The sequence below is a fragment of the Haemaphysalis longicornis genome, unplaced genomic scaffold (genome assembly GCF_048455015.1).
Source record: "Haemaphysalis longicornis isolate Haplotype H1 unplaced genomic scaffold, Haemaphysalis longicornis Haplotype H1 scaffold_9, whole genome shotgun sequence".
NCBI classification, from domain to species: Eukaryota; Metazoa; Arthropoda; class Arachnida; order Ixodida; family Ixodidae; genus Haemaphysalis; species Haemaphysalis longicornis.
In genome coordinates this window covers 114,864,163-114,887,483 of record NW_027526460.1, presented here as the reverse complement: position 1 = coordinate 114,887,483, position 23,321 = coordinate 114,864,163, and the positions used below count along the sequence as shown (strand labels likewise).

Below are 23,321 nucleotides of genomic sequence, written 5' to 3'. Positions count from 1 at the left end.
GGGAGAGGGAGCGAAAGGTTTCACTGCCGGAGGACACTGAAGATGGCGCGGCGTTCCCCGGCGTACCCAGTGTTTTCCGCGCTTTGGAGCCTCAGCCAGGTGGGCCCGACAGAGGAACGCATTACACCAGCTTTGTCTTCTGCTTCAGAGGAGGTTGTGAGGGCCTGTTTAAGAGCAGCTTCGCGTCAACTGCGCGCTTCTTTCGCACGGCTAGATTAACGTCTTCGACATGTCCTGGGTAATCCGGACCCGACGGAATTAAGTGGTCGTTCGGCAATGATACGTTAAGGATTGGTTTGCAGGGCGGGGAAACAAAATGTAGGAACCATATACCGACATTTGGCCAGTAGAGAAAGGCTACCTTTTGCGTTCTGCTTGCCACGAATGGGACTCCGTTTTCGAAGTTGGTTGCGTTTTAAGAGCTATTACAACAGGCGAAAGGAACAACTGGTTCTGATAAATAGCGATTAAAAAAGTTCCCTCAGCTTTCTCGCGAATTTCAAACTTACTGAACTAACTAATTAAGTCGGTATAAATTGGAAACACTAAGCTAACATGCCGAAATGTTTCGTTGTCTGCACTTGTGTCGCGTGGTGGTGTAGCCCCCAGCTATCACGTCAGGATAGGTAGGGTCTGCTGTCTTACCTTTCGAAAGGCGCTCCTCTCCGTTTTCTTTCGCTTCCGACTCACCACCGGGCTACAGCGCAGCGGCATGCGCCGCGCTATCGTGACAGTGGCCGAAACTGTTGCTGCGTTTGGGACGCCGCCCCGGTGATTTCCAGGTAACGGCTGCAGAATCCCTGATTTCGTTCTTTAGAGCCACGTGTGTGAATTTAGGTGTCGTCACTTGGGCAATTGTTGTGGTTGTCGTTTAAAGCTTTCTTTTCCAACCACGTTCACAGCGTGGGCTAGGGCCAATTTTAAATGCGGAGCATTTCTTAGGCTCGCCAACTCCTCCGTTTATAGGCGTCCGCAGCTCATGACGTCACGTCGAGGCGCAGGTGCGCGCCTCTCCCCCGTACCCTCGTCGCTCTCAACAACAGCTGCGGCGGTGCGGCAGGAGCGCATCTGCGCGCGCATGCGCCGTAGCTGCCCCGTGCGCCTCGTCGCTCTCAACAACAGCTGCGGCGGTGCGGGGGGAACACGTCTGCGCACGCATGCGGAGTAGTTACCCCGTGCGCTCCGTCGCGCTCAGCTGCAACAGCGGCAGGTGTACACGCGATAGCGGCGTGCTAGCGGCGTGACAGCTGCGTGACAACAGCGTGGTGGGGGGTGTGGAAAGGTCGCGCGCTTGTGTACGGAAGTGCGCGCATGCGCGTCTCTCCCCCATAATCCTCTCCCTCGACAGCGCACGCAGTGTATATAAGCGGCGGAGCGCGCGTTTGAACTTCAGTCAAGTGCGTCTTTGGTTGCCTTTCGTTTGGCTCCAGATGAAGTATAAGCGATGGAAGCAACAGCACCGTCAACAGGTAGTGCGACACAATGAAACAGCAGCGTCACTGTACTCTTCACCAGTTACTCCAACGCACGACCGCTGCTCAAAAATCCCTTGACAGTCCACTTTAGCGACCATAAAGCAGTCGTTCTCTCCGTCGAATACAACGACAGCACCAAGGAATAAAAGAAAATAATGATGACAATACCTTCACCTGTCCTTCCTGTGTCCGAAAATCACGAAACATTAAATAAGAATAATAAATACGAAAGAAATAATTAAGCATTCCAAACCGTCCCCACATCCAAACGGTAACCACAAACTACCCAATTACGAAACTTTCACGCAATACAACCACCCCTATGCGACGCATTTACTCAGTTCCCCCCGTGGGAAGATGCGGGCGGGCGACTTTTTTTTCCACAGCGTTTCAGTAGTTCTGCGGGGGCATCCCATAGATGTTGGGGTGAGTACCTAATGCAGGGTATTCATGAGTGAGGGAGATTTCTGTGGTGTACTTGACGCGTCTGGTAATTAGATTGCGGCTCCATGGTTCTATGTCTGTGATTGGTGCATCTTGTTGATGATCGCGGAACTTTTTCTCATTGGTTAATTTGCAAGTGCCAAAATGTAGTTGCGTGCATTTGTGATTGATGATGGTGAATGCCAGGACGTAGTGGTTACTGCGAGGGTGTGGGGCGTACATTCTCAATAAGCGCCCGTGATACTCTTGGTGAGCGTAAGTTGGTATCTCGGGAAAGGCTATTGCCTATTCGAAGAATCGCTTGAGGGTGGTTTTGAAGTGTAAAGTTAATTTGCTAGATAGGTTCGTGCAGTTTGGTGGCGCTGATGGTATTACGTCTGTAGCACCAGGCCATGTGCAGGGTATTAAAATACCCTAAGGTAATCAACGCGCAGTGTTTCGCACTGGTAATGGCGCGTTTCAGTAGGTTACGGATGGCAGGAAGGAGATGCTTAGTAGAACTGTAAATGTAAAGTACGAACAAGCTTGGTTGTGATTTGTGAGCAGGAAGAACTTCTGTAAACATGTGGTCTATTGTTCTTGGTAGGGTTACAATTTGTGCAATAAAGATCATGCCGAGGAGAATTGCAGTGCGGGAGTTTGGGTGTAGCGTATATGCCAGGTAGTTGCGGAGCGTAACATGGGAAGTACCGGTTTCTTATAATGCGATTATGTCCGGTTTGTTCTGATGAGCGAGAAGAAGAAGTTGAGCGCGTTTATTGCTATACGACCGACAATTACTTTGCATCAAGCAGTGTGTTTCAAGCCGCGGTGGCCTTCTGGCCAGGGTAAATATTAAAACGAAGAATCCTCATTGTCGTAATCAGGCAGTTCCACTTGTTCTGGTTGAGGAGACGTCTGGCCAGGGTAAATATTAAAACGAGGAGTCCATCATCGCAATCAGGCAGTTCCATTTGTTCTGGTTGAGGAGGCAGGGAATGTGCTTGAATTTCTTCAGTTTTTTGCCCCGGGGGGTGTCTAGCGGTTCTTACTGTTCTTCGTTGTTTTCGAAGCGTTCTTCTATGTGGTCTATGCGGGGGTGTATGGTTCTGACTGCTTCTGTCAGGAAGGTCTTGATGCTATCTGTGGCGAATGTTGTCAGTTCTTGCACTTTCGATAAGGTGGGGGGATAGGTGGAGGCATCAGGCTCTTTAGGAGCGCATCACTATGGGTGGTGGCGGGGGTAGAGGGGTGTGAGTTCTGCATTGAAGTGGTGTTGTTTGCCGTAATGAGTTGTTTCAGTCCAGTGATTTGGATCTGCAATGCGTTAATCTGGTGTGCTTGTTGAGCGAGCTGTATTTTGAGAGGAGTATTTTCTTGTCGAAGCAGGGTTACTGTTTCGGGTTCTAGTGGGCTGGTGTTGGTTGTGTGAGGGGTAGCTGGGGCGGTATTTTCTGGCGGCGCAGAAGTAGGGGGAGGACAAACAATTGCTGACCAGCTCACCTTTGTTGGGTCAATGCGGGCCAGTATTGGGTAGCTAGCTTCCATGAACGGAGGGGTTGTAGGTAGGGTTTGGGTCACGACGTTTCGGAAAACAGGTGGGGGTTATGGGTTCAATTTGAGTTTGCACTCTTTGCTGCTAGTAGTGTGGGTAGAGAGAGAGATAGAAAACAATTTTAGGAGCTAAAACATGACAGTCGAACCTTAGTCCGGGAATCCATGCGTTGGCCTAGCCGTCTTGGCCTGTGTTAAAAGGAGAGTCTGCTCCTCCGGTTGACTGCTCGTCAACAGCGCCACCCACAGTACAGCAAAGAAAGGGGTTGAGAGGGGTGATAGGGGTGGGTTGTGACAACACGGACTAGATACGAGGCCGTATGTCACGTGGTTTCGACGGCAGCTACGTCACGGGGTGGGGGCCGTCTTCATAGGAGGCCAGTCTGAGAAGGAAGGGGCCAGCGGGATTAGAGCGGCCGCCCAGCCGTCCCTGTCATCGGGTGGCCGAGGCCAGCTGGGCGACCGTTTCAGGGAAGCAATTATCTTTTCTCGGGATCTCTCGCGCACAACTTGTCTCGGTAACTACTGTTTTTTACTAAAAAACAACGTATCTAGTTGAGTTAAAAAAACTACAAAAAGGTTTTCAAGGGCATGACAACGCCGGTGATGTAAAAACAATCTGTTGTTAAAAAAAAGAAAGTACGAATGACCGTTATTCTGTTGCAATGTGAGGCGAACAGCGAAACGGCGGTAATTTAATAAACAGAAAATGGTTCGCAAAGGCGACAGGAAAGCGATTCATCACACTTTCGGCTGGACGCGGGCACACTCATTTCGCAAAGGCTTCTACTGAAAACACGTGGTGCGGGCCTAATGAAAGATAAAAATAAAAAATTTTTCTTTGAGAGCCTTTCAGTTTGATCATATGCAAATGTCGTTTCAAATCCCGCGCCATTAGCCGCAAAGGGTTCGCACAACATCCGACAGATGGCGACGAGTGTACTGGCCAGTAGGAAGACGCATTGAAAAATCCCCCTCGCGAGGGGCACGATCAAATGCAGAGCATTTCCGGGGGCGCACGACGTTAAGTAGTTTGCGTTACGCTAATGCTGTTGCACTTGTGGCAACTGCTGACGAGAGAGCGCTCGTCAGCAGTAATTTGAATGAGTCAAGGATATAAGGCACGTCCGTAGCCTCCAATTCTGTGTTGGCTTTGTGGCGCAGTGGTTAGAGCACAATGTACATTGCGTTTCGCCCGCAGGGTCGAGGGATCGAAACCTGGCGCCGGATAGTATTTCGTTTTTTTATATAGTAGGGAGGGGTGTGGTGCGGACTACGGACGCCAACGCGGGTGACATCGTGAGTTACTGAAATGCTCTGAATTTAAAAAGACGAAAACCCGCGAGCTAATGTCCGAGGAGAACGAGAGGACTGTCGGAGTGTGGGTGTGTGTCCAGGTAGCCCTACGTGTTTACTTGAAACTGCAGTGCACCAGGGCCATAGGTTCCCATCCCCATGGTCATTCCTTCATTCTTCCGGCCCCTGTTGAGCCACGAAGTCATCATGCTGAGCGTGGTTATGTGTATTAGCGCGTGTGCAACACCGTGACTTCGTTGCGCATGTGCGCATAGAGTGTTTATTTCTCTATAATGTGTGTGCGTGAACACGTAAGTGCGTGATGTCGAACTAGCGTTGTGTACCTCGGTGTCACGGGAACTACAAGAAGGGATCCAAAGTACGGTACTGCAATTTTTGAGGGATGAAGAGTTGCGGAATAAATAGAGCTGTACCTCGGGAAAACTTCTTTCGGACCGAGAACACGAGGGTGAGTGGTTCTTCGCAGTTTTTTATGGTTTTTTTGAGCGCGAGATGAGCGAGATAGCCATTAACAATTTTTGATATATATATGCTACGTCCAAGCTCAGCAGTACTGCTAAGGGTTACAATTTAAAGCAGAGGTCTAAAGTACTAGCCACAAAACGTGTTTAGTTACATACGCGAAGGCTATGTTTTTCCTAAATTCTGTGAGCCACCCGGAAGACATCACACTTGAAGCGTCGTATACGGATGACTCGAGTGAGCGAACAGTCACTAGCCCCTTGGAGTTTGCGCGCCTACTCTCTGGGGCAGTTCGGTCAATATTCCCCGATTGACCGAAATATCTGACCTTATAGTGCAGCGCCCGAGAAGCTCCGGTAGCCAAACGATTGCGCCTTCAGTCAAGTGCACTGCAGAATGTTCTTCAGCAATCGGCCGAGCAATTCCAACACACAGTCGAAGACGACAGGATTCAGTCCATCAAAGATCTGGCAGACTACGCGAGGTGCAATTCATCAACTTTCTGGCACGCAATAGAAGCGAATGAACGCATCATCCTGCTGCACATTGTTGATGATGATGCCACGAGCATAAAGTACTCTGTCACCATTAAGCCGGATTTCAGCATAGTGTTTCATTATTTGAAGGCCGCACCTAGGAAGATCGGACGTCGCATCTTGGTCCCCGATGTAGCTACGGGAAAGAAAGAAATTATGAAGGTCCTTGATGCTGTTGAGAAATGAGACAGGATTGGGGTGAACCAGACAAATCACTGTCTGCGTGGATGATCTGAACTACGACCTTGTGAAGGAGCTTTACAGGGTAGGACTCGTCCATCCCTCAATGTTTGCTGTCAACGCCGTTACACACAGCTACGCGGTCACTGAGGAATTGTCAAAACGAGACGACTTCCTAACGATTCCCAATCAACATCACCTGGTGACAGATCTTACTGTGGATCTACTCACAGATGATGACCCATTTGATTTTGATGGCTGTGATGCTGGACATACGACAGTAGTTCTCCTTAACCACATTTTTTGGTGCAGTATGAACGATTTTCTGAAGAACTTATGCTCTAGAATGAATGATAAGATTCGTGACGCGAGTGTGAAGTCGAAAAAAAGAAGCTTGAGAGACTGAGTAAGGAGTAGAAGGGGTGTGGTTTTTTTTCCCCTGAATAAATCGTCTTTGATATGCAGGTTGTTGAAATCCCTCGTTTGTTTCCCTCGAATGATGCGGCGGTGAAGCAGGGACATCAAAACATTAACAAGCCCTACGCAATAGCTTGTTACCGCGCGAAACAATGCTAGGATACTAAATCAGCTTTTTTTGGCACATCGTTTATTGGGTCTAACCTTACAAGGTGAAAAATCGCAGTATATGCGGACGCGCGAGCGTTGTCTTTCCGAAAACGTGCACGAAACACTAGTTTTTCGCTGCGTTCGCCGGCGCAGCTGGGCCCCCCTCCCTTGACGTCACTGTGGGAGCCCTACGGCCTTAAAATCTAGTCGGTGTTGGTTGTGAGCGCATTCTAAAATTATATGCTGGAGGGTACCTAGCTGTGGACAAAATTCAATAGAGGGGTGTTCCGTGTGGTACACAATAAATTCATTCAAACCGGGTGTACGTGAGTGCCTGCTTGTTATTGTCGGAGTGTTATTTCCTGAGTATTGCGAAGGAATGGGAGAGGGCATTGGAGCTTTTGCCTGGTGGTAGGGTAAAATTGAGTAATGTCTTGATAGGTGAGAGGTGGCGTAGAATCTACGGTGACCGGGGGGGGGGGCTCGGTGGGCCATTTCGAGACCCTTTTAACGGGGGAAGTTGTTGCCCGTTACAGAGGTATGGGCAGGTGTCCAAATGACCGCCACTCGTTGAGATGGACGGCACTGTTGAAGAACCCGTAGGGTCGTTGGTGCCACCCTGCCTGACAGGAAACTGTGGCAGGCTGCTTGAAAGTCGTTGATGATGACTCTGCTGGAGCATTGGATGAGGGCTATATCAATGGCGAGCGGGGCATACAGTCACGAATGGAAGAGAGATTGGGGGTGTGGCACATGTTCCTGTGGGGTTGAGGCAGGTGTCTTGACGGCGTCCCAGTTCGCCGGATTGGGCACAGCGCTGATATGTATTGCGATGTGGGCGACAGCGAGTTGAAGCGCTGTATGCTCTCACATAGAATGGAACGTGAGGCATGTGGAAAGTAACAACTCATGCATGCGACTTCCCGAGCATTCTGATGTCCACGATTGGTGGTCCAGCGGTATAGATGGCCATGCGAATGATGCTCCGGGTACTACCTGGAGGGGCTTCATGTAGGATGTAACTTCGTATATATTAGAGCCGGATTGGATAGCGATCAGAAAACGTAGAACGCCAACAAAGGCCTGTTCGGGGGTGCTTAAAGCAATGAGGTCGGTTTGTGCTTGGGGTGGTACAGGAACTCGAGAGTAAGACTGTACGGCTGGTGTTTTGCTGGTGGCTTGTATTCTGTTGATTATTTGGTTAGCTGTCTAAGCTGCGACCCCACTGCCCGAGCGCGGGTTAATAATAATCGTGTAGTCGGTCGCACGCAGTGGGCGAGCAGGTGGCAAGCAGGTGGCGCACGGGAAGCGGCCGGCTCAATAATGCATTCAGGGCTTTCTTGAGGCGTACTCGGAGGGTTTGGGTTCCTCAGGGATTGTCTCGTGCGCAGTTCTTGTCTCCAGGGGTCATCGCGTTGCAACGACCGCCCACTCAGGGTTGTCAAATGCTGGTGCGCTGAGGCTGATGTCATAGCGCTTGAAGGAGACTGCATGCATGGTGCCGTCGGCGCAGCGGCCGAATGAGTGCCCCGGCCCAGAATGCGACGCAGGTGGAGCTTGCGCGCTAGGAGTGATAGGAGTAGCGAATGCAGAGGCATGGTAGGATTTCCAAAGGGTGATTGCTGACCAGTTGGAGCTCAGGTCCTTTTGTGGGTGCTGTCTAGGTGATCAGCGGGATGTAGCGACCGTGGGGGTATAGGTTTTACCGCGCTGACCAGAAATTACCGGTCAAAATAGTAATCGAGGCTGGCACCAAAAGGGAGTATGTATGTATGACACCGCCCCCCAGTGCCTAATTTTGATTTCGTCGGACAGCTTCGTAATTTTGTAATTTTCATATTTTTTATGTTCGTTTTTTTGCAATTCTTTTCCACCAAATATCTCCATATAGGATATCATTACAATTAAAGTGTTAGTTCAGCAAGTTACGAATTTGCTCGTGGAAATGCAGGACGTAAATGGTTTTCTCTGTTTCGCTATATTTATTGGTATTTCTAAATGTCTTTTGCGGGCATTTCCCGTTAAGTCTGGAATTTTTGGAGGAGATAATTTTTATTTCTTCAGGCCATTTGCGAAAACATATTTTTATTGTTCTCTTATTTCTTGGTTTTAAAAATTGTTTTCCACCAATTGTATTTAAACCACTATAAGAAATATTTGTGTTGCTTCCTCCAATTCTGTTTTTGTACGAATGCAGGTCGTTAGACCATCTTCACTGGAAGGTACTCGGCAAAGAATGATAGGCATTATTATGTTTCAGTAATTTTTATAGGATAACTACAGCGGTGTTATTTCACGACAAGATTTCTATTTGGTTCGGTAACTCTTCATATTGTCGCGAAGCCAGGGATGACGCAGTTGTTTTGGAAAAGAAACAAGTTTATTGGAGCGAACTTGTGCTCCCCTAACAACTCAAAAGAATACAGATGCGGCGAAACAGCGGTCTACAAAGTGACGTGCGTCGGCGAACGTCGCAGAATCGAATGCCGCGGCGTCTGCTGTGCAGGCTTTTATCTTTCGGCGCGAGAGTTTCTTGAACCGTCGATTCGCATCCAGAACATTGTAGATCACAGAAGATTATTCTGGGCTAGCGGCGTTAGGGCAAAGCACTGCTTATCTGAATGAGATAGCCCGTGCGGCATAAAAATAAAGAATGGAACACGCGCTTCGCATGGGACACAGATAACAGAGCCGGGCGCGGCCGGGCATTAAAAACAAACAATAAATAAACAAACCCGTACATGGTTCGCGGCAATATGCCTTTTTCCTGCATATGTCGAAAAAAATACATAAAATGTTCTTTATGTCGTTTCGCTGCAGAGCATTAGGTTGTACGCATTAAGTGTCCGTTCTAGAGCTGGACGTTCACGAAAGCGTCCAACTATTGTTGTCAAGCGATGTGATTTTCACAGCACAAGCAACCTCCCGTGCACGGTCAACTTAACAGTGATATGAAGTTTTCTTGGGACACTTCTGAATTTTATTTTTGATACGTACCTGTTCCATGCCTCAACAGATTTTCCCAATTTTGGCGAGTTGTAACGCTTGAAATGTTAAAGAGAACCTTCCTTTCGGAACGACTATTTGCCCTAGCGACAAAAAGTCGTGTAGTCCGAATTACCATACGCGACTTAGTGCCGGTTACCGTTTGCCCTACTTCTAATTGCCCTTTTAGAACTGCCTTTCAGCAAATGGTCCGTAAGAGGTAATGGTGATAAAAATGTTGCAGGAATGAGTTCGAGTTCGTAAGAATGGCACCTGAGACACAGAAAGTTAGAAATAGAACACGTTACTATTGCAACCCCACCGAGTTATACCTGCAACTATATTATAACACATTCAACTCCCATGTTTTTATTCTTCATCTACAGCTTTGGCATAAATATGCATGCAATCATCACGCACGTTTGTTTTAGTGTTCGCGTCTGTAACTAAGAAGTAAAAATTACTAGACTGCATTTTGGCAGTAATAAACTAGTTAATAGGGTTTCAAGTCATTTATGTGCATAAGAAGGCTATTCACCTGTATAATGTGAGAAGAGAGTGTTTTAACATCCTTTCCAACGAATAAGGTCAAAACAGAACTCATCCCTGTCTTGAGAAGAATTTCTTTCCAGGTTTTGTTGACTGCACGTCCGTCAGTAATTGGCCACTTTCCGAGGCCATGGGACTTCAGATATTCGATGACAGGCTTTAGTGTGTCTGGTTGTTTAGGAGCAGCTGAAGAAGGCAGGAAGGTACAGAAAAACAATTATTTGCATTAGTAATGACAACTTCACCATTACTTGATTAATTTCTGCTAAATGAAACAGACAACAATATTGTCTGATACATTTGGGTGTTACCTCATAAAAGAAGTTTGTTTTGTGGTGATTTTGTGGCATTCCTTTTTACAAGAGAGTTGTTTACAACTAGAAGTTCTTTCAGGAACAAAGGAGATCAGTCAGTGCAATCGCAAGGGCTAGACAGCGATGTGCAGGCGAGCTTCTCGAGCTCCCGATCATCAAATTAAAAGAGCCACAACCTGGTAGACTGGTCAACTGGTGTTGTAGGCACCACTTTCTGCCACGAAAATAGTTACAGCATTCGCGCAAGCACCATAAAAAACGCCCGGACAAAATAAGCGACGCCTGTTTGGGCCGTAGCCCCTTAACGGCTGGGGCTGTTGGCGTCTCTTGTCGTGCGTTGTCGTCGTCGTTATCGTCGTCTCATGTAGTCACGGTACTAAAACACTGGGAAACTAGCTTACACCTCGCGCTGGAACATAACACGTAGTAAAAAACACCGGCACAGTCGTCTACGCGTCGCGTTAGAGATCTTCGTGCTTCAAAGAAAAGACGATTTTTCAGCAAAGCTGTATACCTCAACCACCAAACGGTTTCATTTCCATCGGAAAAACCCCAAAGCGCCAAGAATACATTGTCGGTACTAAACCTACACTCGCCAAAATGGTAAAAACAATAGGTAAAAAACAAATGACGTTTCCGGGCCCGTACGGTTCACTTGTTCACATATGAAGCGAAAAGCGGCTCGGCCGTATTTATACATGCGTGGAGCGGTGCAAAGCGCATGCGTATGTTGCAGGCATGGGCCCACGAGTCCGATTAAGAGCGTGCGGGGTTGATTGGATGAGGAAGGATTCTGGGAGTAGGCGGGTTGATAATATTTTCTCCGTGGCAGTGATTCTGGCAAAATCCCAGGCGAAGACATGACCGGTTACGTTTTGGTGTTCTACCAAGGTGTTTAGCTGGGTGTTGCCGTTAGCAACGTCGTGTTTGTGCTCCTTTATTCGCCTCTTGATATTTCCATTTTCACCAATGTAGGCTGCGTCGCAAGTCTGGCAAGGAATCTTATAGACCACTCCGGGGTATCTTTCGCGTTCTAGCGCATCTTTGGCATGTACAAGTTGCCGTCCGAGCTTACTCCTAGGCACGAGGCAAACCTGGACGTCATAGTCATCGAAGATTAGTGAAAGAATTTTGCTTACACCGACAGCGTAAGGAATGGCGGCACGCTTCCGCTTCTTCCTCGGTGATGTGGGCGGGTTTGCCGACCTGCGTTGCTTAGCGCTTAGGACTTGGCTGAGGTATCCATTGCTTGCGAGGAGCTCTCTTATCTTCTTTTCTTCCGCCCTCCGTGCCATGGTAGAAGAGCAGAGGCGTTGTGCGCCAAGAATAACCTTATACACGCATGATTTGCCCCTCCGCAAGTAACATGTAAGTGAAGATGGCCCGGGATTTTAAGCTATGCCTAAGCCTGTTCTCCTATGAATGTCTGCTCTTGTTCCTTTTTATACTGCTGCTACATAGATCGGAACTGTGAATGTTGCGCCAGTCAAAAACTGACATGACACTTCTTTAGTCTAAGGAACGACGAGGTGTTCGGTCCTCTCATTGTTGTCATGCAGCTAAATCGCCTAAAGTGACAACATTATATGCTGCGCCGCGGTGGCGCAGAAAACCCGTCACTCGGGTACCACAACATCAGTACTGGTTCAATCATTCCCCTGGATACCGCATGCAAAGAAACTAAACAGTTACTCGGCGAATGTATTTCCGACGGAAGAAATTATGTGGGCAGCGTATCACTTTAGAAATACGAGGCGAAGTGAAATTTTGTTTAACATTATTTTCGTTGGCCAGAGCCTGTTGGACGAAGACCTGCGGTGTTCATGTTAAAAGTAAAATCCGGGGTCGAGAGTTACCTTGCCTCCTCTTTTTTGTGAAGGGGACGATGAATAATTGATAACCCGAGGGGTTTCCATCGCTAAACGCGAGCTTCGCACGGCGGCGGGGCAAAACCTTCACGACAAGACAGGTAGGCTTGCTTTAAAGCAGACGAGAAAGTGCTTCACGGATACGGTGCTAACAGGATGACTCATAAGAACGGCGCTCCTTAAACAATTCTGAGCAGCCTGGCAGAGCTTCTGGTGAACTGAACATCGTGTAAAGAGCAGCTTCAAAGCTTATTATCTGTGACTGACGGAGTGTTGAATAAACAGGCCGGCCTGCTCATTTAACGAAGTCTATAATTTATACATCTGCCCGTCTAATCGATGTATCCACGATAAACTTAGTGAGGTCAAAAATAATATTAGTAAGTCGATCTATGAGAATCTTGACCTTTATTACCGGCATTGCAATTGTTTTCCGTTTTTTAAGAAAACAGAGGTGCTTACGAGGTGCCGTGACTGGCTCAAATGGGAAATAATAGAGGCAAGTGAAATTGTGTGCGCGAGTGATATATCCATGAGTGTTGCTTCATTACCATTGTTGGGCAAGGAATTCGTATTTCTTGGTGGGGACTAATCTTCTGAAGGCGGCATGCATGTCATGGTGACTCTGTCTGTATTTTTGCCTTTGTTGTGCTTTTTAGAGCTCTAGTTTTATTATTTTCAGTTTCAACGTGCCTCCACTATATCAGTACATGTGAACGTGCCACTAAACAGTTCGTTTTAACGCAACTTTATTTACATTGTGCAAATCGTGGAGACCACGAGAAAAGAAGTGAAGCAAGCTTTTCGGATTTGCTAGCCAACGGATGAACCTCAGCCTGAAAATACGCAGTGTTTGTACGCAATCGACGTACGGAATTCCCATTGCTTCTTAACTCTCACCGTCGCCAGCATTGAGCCGAAGCTGCTATTCAACCCGAGGCCTTGTAGAAACGTGCCATATTCGGCGGAAATACCCCCGCGCAAAAATGATCTCAGGCGTTCTCCCGATAACAGGCCACTTTGTTTCCACTGCGGAGAAGAAGGGCATGTCTTCCGCGCATGTGCCTACCCTCGTCTCCAGTTGTGAGTATTCGCACCGAATGCGCCACGTCCGAGGAATGGTGAGCACCCCCCCCGGAGATAGAAAACTGCCTCGCCGAACGCCATGACACCTTCCCGCCACGATGCTCAGAGCCCCATTCACCTACCCCTATGCAGCGCCGATCCCTGACGCACGCTTTGCCTCGAATCCCACCGGCCGTCTATCGCCTAGCACTGAAAAGCGGGAAAACCGAAGTCACCGACCCTGGCAGGTGAGGCCCCTGGCGTCGACATGTGTCACGATCCTCCATTGCGACAACGACGACATCTGTGACATTCGAGTGGCCAGACAATACCGCATACAGGGGGCTGTACTACTGAACATGGACATACGACGTGTTTGTGCACATCGACGGCTGCGAGATGGTTGAGTTGCCTGACACTGGTCCGCACCATTCCGTTATGAGCCACATGTTGGTCATGGAGCTTAAGAAGTTGCTGACTCCATGAACTGGCTCCAACATTCGTACCACCGGAGGTCATTTGTTCACTCGGGCGGGTAGGCACACGGCGCGGATTATGATCAACAGGTTCACATACATCGGCATCTTCATTGAACCACCCGACTGCTGAAAAAGTTTAATTCTTGGTACGAATTTTTTATAAGAAAACCCTGAGGTTATCGACCTGGAGAAATTCAGAGTCAGCTTCCCCACGAAAGGAGCCATAGAAGTTAGCATGGTAGATAAATGAGACACGGCTTTACATATCGCTGACGACAGTGTCACGCTTCCTGCTCGCACTAGCGTGTTCGTCAACCTAAAGAAAGGTGCAGTGCATGGCTGGGGACGAATAGCTGAAAAGAACATGGGGTTACTCCTGGATAAGGGTATCTACATAGCAAGGGGACTCGTCCACCTGAAGGAAGAAAGGAAGACGTTATTTCGTCCTTGGGAATCGGTTACAGGCGATAGAGGATGCCCAGAGCGCCGCTGCGACCTCCCGCGCCCAGGATGTGTTCTGGACGTGGCCAGACTCCTCCGGGGAGGGGGGTAAGCAAGATCTGGTAAGGGTTGAGGGATGAGAACGGGAGAATAGGCTCTGCAGGGCATTCGCTTAGGGAATGCTAGTGAGTGTTGAGTGCCCTGCAGGCTGTGCAAGTACGGGCAGAAAAGAGCTGTGGATGACAGGGTATCAATTGTGTTCTGTATGGGAAGGTCGGTATTTGTAGGATGTGCAGCATGTGGCCGGTCTCATGGGAAAGGTGTTGGTATCGGCGGCGCAGAAGGCGGTTGCGAAGGGTAACATCTCTGCATAGCAGGAGGGTGGTTGGCTTGCCTGCAGGGGCATCGCGCGTAGGCATAGTGAAAATGGCTACCCGGTAATGAGTTTGCGAGCATGTACCAGCACCACTTTATTAGCGCCTACGCCTGTGTAGGCTGGTGTCCACGACAGGGTTACCATGTCGGGTGGAAGATTTTTGAAGAGAATTCGCAAGGCCACACGAGAGATGTTACCGTGAACAAAACTAAGGATGGCCTGATGAGAGCCAGATCGGAAGAAGTCGGGGTGAGGCCGTGGTTCAGGGCATTGGCAATGGCATTGTGGCCCACCATGGTTGTGTGGGTAGTTAGGATGGTAGCCTCCGTGACGTTTGGTGGCGTGTGTTGGGCAACAACAGCTACACAGTGTGCAGGTTTGTGAGGGTAGGGGTTGGCATCAGTGTACAGTGTGCAAGGTAATGGTTGATATACTTTGGCGTGCGCCTTGGCTCGTGCGAGTCGCCGGGATGCATGGAACTTTGGGTGCATGTGGTGACGAATGGTGCGGATTCGGATGCTGTTGAGTGTTACGTGGAATGGGGAGTGGTGGGATTGGGATGGTGGGTGGAAGTAAGTTTATAGAGCTAAGAATGTAGGGCCCTGTAGTGGAGTACGTGAGGCGTGTGAGTTGGGCGATGTGCTGGTTGTCTACGGGCTCGCGCATTGTGTCGTGTATACCGAAGTGGAGTAAGTGTAAGTCGAGTAAGTGAAAGCAGGAGTGTATGCGTACACGTCTTCCGGGAGAGCGCATCAAGGGAGCCGAGTTGGCTGGATGTAAGGTTAAGGTAGGGTAGGTGGTACAAGATACGGTTGCGTAGAACACTGTCTACGAGACCGAGGCGGTCCTGTTCCGTGATGCCGTTGTGTTAGGTGGTGATCTGTCTAATGAGATGCTTGGTTTCAGTAACGTATTTTTTTAGGTGCTGTAGGATGGGTGCAGGTGATCTCTTGTGTGCGAGGTTGAGCACTAGGACTCTGGGTTGATGTATGTTGGGTATTGGGTAAGAGTCCATAAAAAGTTGAATGGCGGGGTTTATGGAAGCTTGTTTTTAGTGTGCGCAAAAGTGAGGAGGGCAGAGTTTTGTGGATAGCACGGAGCACCAAAGGTTCCATGTGGTGTAGGCCTTGGCTGAGGGCGTGTTGAAGGGTTGTGTTAATGTGTTCGTCGGCACCAGAGTGGACACGCAGGGCAATGTCATCTGCATACAGTGTGCTGCGTAGTGTAGGTATGGTCAGTAGAGAGTGCGCAAGTGGGATTAAGCATGGGTAAAGAGCGTGGGTGAGAGGACCGCTTCTTGTGGCTTTCCGTGGTCTGGTATGTGGGAAACATAACATTGAACACGGCCCAAACGGATGGTGGTAGTACGTTGTGTGAGAAAATATATAGTGGCCGAAGCGTAGGCGTAGGTTTTGTAATGAAACTGCACGAAGGATGCCAGAATGTGAGACATTGTCAAAGGTCTTTTGGATATCCAATGAAAGTATAGTGTTGTTGTCTCATTGCGGGAGGTGTTCGTCGAAATAATCATAATCTGTATAAGGGTATCTTAAGTGGATAGGTTGGGTGGAAAGCCAATCATTTTTGAGGGGGGGGGCTACGTTTGTGTGTGTTCAAGGTGTACATTGAAACAATTCCGCAGGACGTGTTCAAGAAACTTGCCAAAGCTGGAGGTGTGGGAGATAAGGCGAAGATTGTGTATGGAGGGGATTTTCTAAGTTTGGGGAAAGGGGGTGGTGTTGCCGTTCCTGCCCAAGGAAAACATTTCAGAAAAAAATGGCCACAAGTAAATAAATTTTGTTTTAACCCCTTTCTAATGATGCTTCGACAAGTGAAAATAAAAAGCTCAGAGTATTTCCCACAGAAAACAAACCCACCCTTATGTGTGGGGTAGGCTTCTATTGGTATGATCTGCAGGTAGTAAGAATACCTTAAAAACGGCATCAGGCGCAAAAAAAACTGCATTTTTACGTATAATTTATACGTATTATATTGTTTCTAGAGTATTTATCTCATAAATCGGATTTTGGGAAAATAATAATAATGAAGTTTTGATTATTATAATTATAATTATCATTATAATATTATCACAAGTAATTACGGAATTGTGGGTCTGGCAGTGACATGATGTGCAGGCGCTGCAGTGTCTTCTGCTTCATTTTGCATATTGCCGCCAGTCTGGGAAACACTATCTCCACTCGCATGCCCCTTTCAAAAGCCACGTTTGCAATGCGCTCTTCAAGCAGCATGACGAACTCTTCCATAATAGCACGTGCGCCAAATCATCGGCTCTCCAGGTGGTGCCCGCTGCCACGTGGTGCAAGCCCGTCTGCTGGTCCATAATGAGCTGGCCAAATTGCACACGACGCGGGACGGCAGCGACACATACCTTTAAGCAAACGGATATAAAAGGATCGTCGCCGACGCTCCGCTTCAGGGGGTCTGGCAGCGGCATGATGCGCAGGCTCTACAGTGTCTTCTGCTTCATTTTGCAGATTGCCGCCAGTCTGGGAAACCACTATCTCTACTTGCACGCCCCTTCAAAAAGCCACGTTACCAATGTGCCCTTCAAGTAGCAAGACGAACTCTTCCATAAAAGCACGTGCGCCAAATCATCGGCTCTTCGGGACGTTCCCGCTGCCACGTTGTGCACGCCCGTCGGCTGGTCCATAATGAGCTGGCCAAATTGCACACGACGCGGGACGGCAGCGACACATACCTGGAGGCAAACGGATATAAAAGGATCGTCGCCGACGCTCCTCTTCAGGGGGTCTGGCAGCGTCATGATGCGCAGGCACTACAGTGTCTTCTGCTTCATTTTGCAGATTGCCGCCAGTCTGGGAAACCACTATCTCCACTTGCATGCCCCTTCAAAAAGCCACGTTACCAAAGTGCCCTTCAAGTAGCAAGACGAACTCTTCCATAAAAGCACGTGCGCCAAATCATCGGCTCTTCGGGACGTTCCCGCTGCCACGTTGTGCACGCCCGTCGGCTGGTCCATAATGAGCTGGCCAAATTGCACACGACGCGGGACGGCAGCGACACATACCTTTAGGCAAACGGATATAAAAGGATCATCGCCGACGCTCCGCTTCAGGGGTTGTGGCAGCGGCATGATGCGCAGGCGCTACAGTGTCTCCTGCTTCATTTTGCAGATTGCCGCCAGTCTGTGATACCACTATCTCAACTTGCATGCCCCTTCAAAAAGCCACGTTACCAATGTGCCCTTCAAGTAGTAAGACGAACTCTTCCATAATAGCACGTGCGCCAAATCATCGGCTCTCCGGGACGTTCCCGCTGCCACGTTGTGCACGCCCGTCGGCTGGTCCATAATGAGCTGGCCAAATTGCACACGACGCGGGATGGCAGCGACACATACCTGGAGGCAAACGGATGTAAAAGGATCGTCGCCGACGCTCCGCTTCAGGGGGTCTGGCAGCGGCATGATGCGCAGGCGCTACAGTGTCTTCTGCTTCATTTTGCAGGTTGCCGCCAGTCTGTGATACCACTATCTCAACTTGCATGCCCCTTCAAAAAGCCACGTTACCAATGTGCCCTTCAAGTAGCAAGACGAACTCTTCCATAATAGCACGTGCGCCAAATCATCGGCTCTCCGGGACGTTCCCGCTGCCACGTTGTGCACGCCCGTCGGCTGGTCCATAATGAGCTGGCCACATTGCACACGACGCGGGACGGCAGCGACACATACCTGGAGGCAAACGGATGTAAAAGGATCGTCGCCGACGTTCCGCTTCAGGGGGGCTGGCAGCGGCATGATGCGCAGGCGCTAGAGTGTCTTCTGCTTCATTTTGCAGGTTGCCGCCAGTCTGGGAAACCACTATCTCCACTTGCATGCCCCTTCAAAAAGCCACGTTACCAATGTGCCCTTCAAGTAGCAAGACGAACTCTTCCATAATAGCACGTGCGCCAAATCATCGGCTCTTTGGGACGTTCCCCCTGCCACGTTGTGCACGCCCGTCGGCTGGTCCATAATGAGCTGGCCAAATTGCACACGACGCGGGACGGCAGCGACACATACCTGGAGGCAAACGGATATAAAAGGATCATCGCCGACGCTCCGCTTCAGGGGTTGTGGCAGCGGCATGATGCGCAGGCGCTACAGTGTCTCCTGCTTCATTTTGCAGATTGCCGCCAGTCTGTGATACCACTATCTCAACTTGCATGCCCCTTCAAAAAGCCACGTTACCAATGTGCCCTTCAAGTAGTAAGACGAACTCTTCCATAATAGCACGTGCGCCAAATCATCGGCTCTCCGGGACGTTCCCGCTGCCACGTTGTGCACGCCCGTCGGCTGGTCCATAATGAGCTGGCCAAATTGCACACGACGCGGGATGGCAGCGACACATACCTGGAGGCAAACGGATGTAAAAGGATCGTCGCCGACGCTCCGCTTCAGGGGGTCTGGCAGCGGCATGATGCGCAGGCGCTACAGTGTCTTCTGCTTCATTTTGCAGGTTGCCGCCAGTCTGTGATACCACTATCTCAACTTGCATGCCCCTTCAAAAAGCCACGTTACCAATGTGCCCTTCAAGTAGCAAGACGAACTCTTCCATAATAGCACGTGCGCCAAATCATCGGCTCTCCGGGACGTTCCCGCTGCCACGTTGTGCACGCCCGTCGGCTGGTCCATAATGAGCTGGCCACATTGCACACGACGCGGGACGGCAGCGACACATACCTGGAGGCAAACGGATGTAAAAGGATCGTCGCCGACGTTCCGCTTCAGGGGGGCTGGCAGCGGCATGATGCGCAGGCGCTAGAGTGTCTTCTGCTTCATTTTGCAGGTTGCCGCCAGTCTGGGAAACCACTATCTCCACTTGCATGCCCCTTCAAAAAGCCCCGTTACCAATGTGCCCTTCAAGTAGCAAGACGAACTCTTCCATAATAGCACGTGCGCCAAATCATCGGCTCTTTGGGACGTTCCCCCTGCCACGTTGTGCACGCCCGTCGGCTGGTCCATAATGAGCTGGCCAAATTGCACACGACGCGGGACGGCAGCGACACATACCTGGAGGTAAACGGACGTAAATGGATCGTCGCCGACGCTCCGCTTCAGGGGGTCTGGCAGCGGCATGATGCGCAGGCGCTACAGTGTCTTCTGCTTCATTTTGCAGGTTGCCGCCAGTCTGTGATACCACTATCTCAACTTGCATGCCCCTTCAAAAAGCCACGTTACCAATGTGCCCTTCAAGTAGCAAGACGAACTCTTCCATAATAGCACGTGCGCCAAATCATCGGCTCTTCGGGACGTTCCCGCTGCCACGTTGTGCACGCCCGTCGGCTGGTCCATAACGAGCTGGGCAAATTGCACACGACGCGGGACGGCAGCGACACATACCTGGAGGCAAACGGATGTAAAAGGATCGTCGCCGACGCTCCCCTTCAGGGTGTCTGGCAGCGGCATGATGCGCAGGCGCTAGAGTGTCTTCTGCTTCATTTTGCAGGTTGCCGCCAGTCTGGGAAACCACTATCTCCACTTGCATGCCCCTTCAAAAAGCCACGTTACCAATGTGCCCTTCAAGTAGCAAGACGAACTCTTCCATAATAGCACGTGCGCCAAATCATCGGCTCTTTGGGACGTTCCCCCTGCCACGTTGTGCACGCCCGTCGGCTGGTCCATAATGAGCTGGCCAAATTGCACACGACGCGGGACGGCAGCGACACATACCTGGAGGTAAACGGACGTAAATGGATCGTCGCCGACGCTCCGCTTCAGGGGGTCTGGCAGCGGCATGATGAGCAGGCGCTACAGTGTCTTCTGCTTCATTTTGCAGGTTGCCGCCAGTCTGTGATACCACTATCTCAACTTGCACGCCCCTTCAAAAAGCCACGTTACCAATGTGCCCTTCAAGTAGCAAGACAAACTCTTCCATAATAGCACGTGCGCCAAATCATCGGCTGTCCGGGACGTTCCCGCTGCCACGTTGTGCACGCCCGTCAGCTGGTCCATAATGAGCTGGCCAAATTGCACACGACGCGGGACGGCAGCGACACATACCTGGAGGCAAACGGATGTAAAAGGATCGTCGCCGACGCTTCGCTTCAGGGGGTCTGGCAGCGGCAGGATGCGCAGGCGCTACAGTGTCTTCTGCTTCATTTTGCAGGTTGCCGCCAGTCTGTGATACCACTATCTCAACTTGCATGCCCCTTCAAAAAGCCACGTTACCAATGTGCCCTTCAAGTAGCAAGACGAACTCTTCCATAATAGCACGTGCGCCAAATCATCGGCTCTCCGGGACGTTCCCGCTGCCACGTTGTGCACGCCCGTCGGCTGGTCCATAATGAGCTGGCCAAATTGCACACGACGCGGGACGGCAGCGACACATACCTGGAGGCAAACGGATGTAAAAGGATCGTCGCCGACGCTCCGCTTCAGGGGGTCTGGCAGCGGCATGATGCGCAGGCGCTACAGTGTTTTCTGCTTCATTTTGCAGGTTGCCGCCAGTCTGTGATACCACTATCTCAACTTGCATGCCCCTTCAAAAAGCCACATTACCAATGTGCCCTTCAAGTAGCAAGACGAACTCTTCTATAATAGCACGTGCGCCAAATCATCGGCTCTCCGGGACGTTCCCGCTGCCACGTTGTGCACGCCCGTCGGCTGGTCCATAATGAGCTGGCCAAATTGCACACGACGCGGGACGGCAGCGACACATACCTGGAGGCAAACGGATGTAAAAGGATCGTAGCCGACGCTCCGCTTCAGGGGGTCTGGCAGCGGCATGATGCGCAGGCGCTACAGTGTCTTCTGCTTCATTTTGCAGATTGCCACCAGTCTGTGATACCACTATCTCAACTTGCATGCCCCTTCAAAAAGCCACGTTACAAATGTGCCCTTCAAGTAGCAAGACGAACTCTTCCATAATAGCACGTGCGCCAAATCATCGGCTCTTCGGGACGTTCCCGCTGCCACGTTGTGCACGCCCGTCGGCTGGTCCATAATGAGCTGGCCAAATTGCACACGACGCGGGACGGCAGCGACACATACCTGGAGGCAAACGGATGTAAAAGGATCGTCGCCGACGCTCCGCTTCAGGGGGTCTGGCAGCGGCATGATGCGCAGGCGCTACAGTGTCTTCTGCTTCATTTTGCAGGTTGCCGCCAGTCTGTGATACCACTATCTCAACTTGCATGCCCCTTCAAAAAGCCACGTTACCAATGTGCCCTTCAAGTAGCAAGACAAACTCTTCCATAATAGCACGTGCGCCAAATCATCGGCTCTCCGGGACGTTCCCGCTGCCACGTTGTGCACGCCTGTCGGCTGGTCCATAATGAGCTGGCCACATTGCACACGACGCGGGACGGCAGCGACACATACCTGGAGGCAAACGGATGTAAAAGGATCGTCGCAGACGCTCCCCTTCAGGGGGTCTGGCAGCGGCATGATGCGCAGGCGCTACAGTGTCTTCTGCTTCATTTTGCAGATTGCCACCAGTCTGTGATACCACTATCTCAACTTGCATGCCCCTTCAAAAAGCCACGTTACCAATGTGCCCTTCAAGTAGCAAGACGAACTCTTCCATAATAGCACGTGCACCAAATCATCGGCTCTTTGGGACGTTCCCCCTGCCACGTTGTGCACGCCCGTCGGCTGGTCCATAATGAGCTGGCCAAATTGCACACGACGCGGGACGGCAGCGACACATACCTGGAGGTAAACGGACGTAAAAGGATCGTCGCCGACGCTCCGCTTCAGGGGGTCTGGCAGCGGCATGATGCGCAGGCGCTACAGTGTCTTCTGCTTCATTTTGCAGGTTGCCGCCAGTCTGTGATACCACTATCTCAACTTGCATGCCCCTTAAAAAAGTCACGTTACCAATGTGCCCTTCAAGTAGCAAGACGAACTCTTCCATAATAGCACGTGCGCCAAATCATCGGCTCTTCGGGACGTTCCCGCTGCCACGTTGTGCACGCCCGTCGGCTGGTCCATAATGAGCTGGGCAAATTGCACACGACGCGGGAAGGCAGCGACACATACCTGGAGGCAAACGGATGTAAAAGGATCGTCGCCGACGCTCCGCTTCAGGGGGTCTGGCAGCGGCAGGATGCGCAGGCGCTACAGTGTCTTCTGCTTCATTTTGCAGGTTGCCGCCAGTCTGTGATACCACTATCTCAACTTGCATGCCCCTTCAAAAAGCCACGTTACCAATGTGCCCTTCAAGTAGCAAGACGAACTCTTCCATAATAGCACGTGCGCCAAATCAACGGCTCTCCGGGACGTTCCCGCTGCCACGTTGTGCACGCCCGTCGGCTGGTCCATAATGAGCTGGCCAAATTGCACACGACGCGGGACGGCAGCGACACATACCTGGAGGCAAACGGATGTAAAAGGATCGTCGCCGACGCTCCGCTTCAGGGGGTCTGGCAGCGGCATGATGCGCAGGCGCTACAGTGTCTTCTGCTTCATTTTGCAGGTTGCCGCCAGTCTGCGATACCACTATCTCAACTTGCATGCCCCTTCAAAAAGCCACATTACCAATGTGCCCTTCAAGTAGCAAGACGAACTCTTCTATAATAGCACGTGCGCCAAATCATCGGCTCTCCGGGACGTTCCCGCTGCCACGTTGTGCACGCCCGTCGGCTGGTCCATAATGAGCTGGCCAAATTGCACACGACGCGGGACGGCAGCGACACATACCTGGAGGCAAACGGATGTAAAAGGATCGTAGCCGACGCTCCGCTTCAGGGGGTCTGGCAGCGGCATGATGC

At 50.5% G+C, this 23,321-nt stretch overlaps 1 long non-coding RNA gene across 1 annotated transcript in view; it reads right to left on the bottom strand.

The window, feature by feature from the left end:
* The window catches only part of LOC144152672 (uncharacterized), a 147,404-nt gene that overhangs the window by 7,885 nt on the left and 116,198 nt on the right, over window positions 1–23,321 (bottom strand). Inside the window, exon 6 of the long non-coding RNA XR_013319208.1 lies at window positions 10,038–10,234. This is a non-coding gene — a long non-coding RNA (uncharacterized LOC144152672). The remainder of the gene's footprint in view (window positions 1–10,037; window positions 10,235–23,321) is intronic.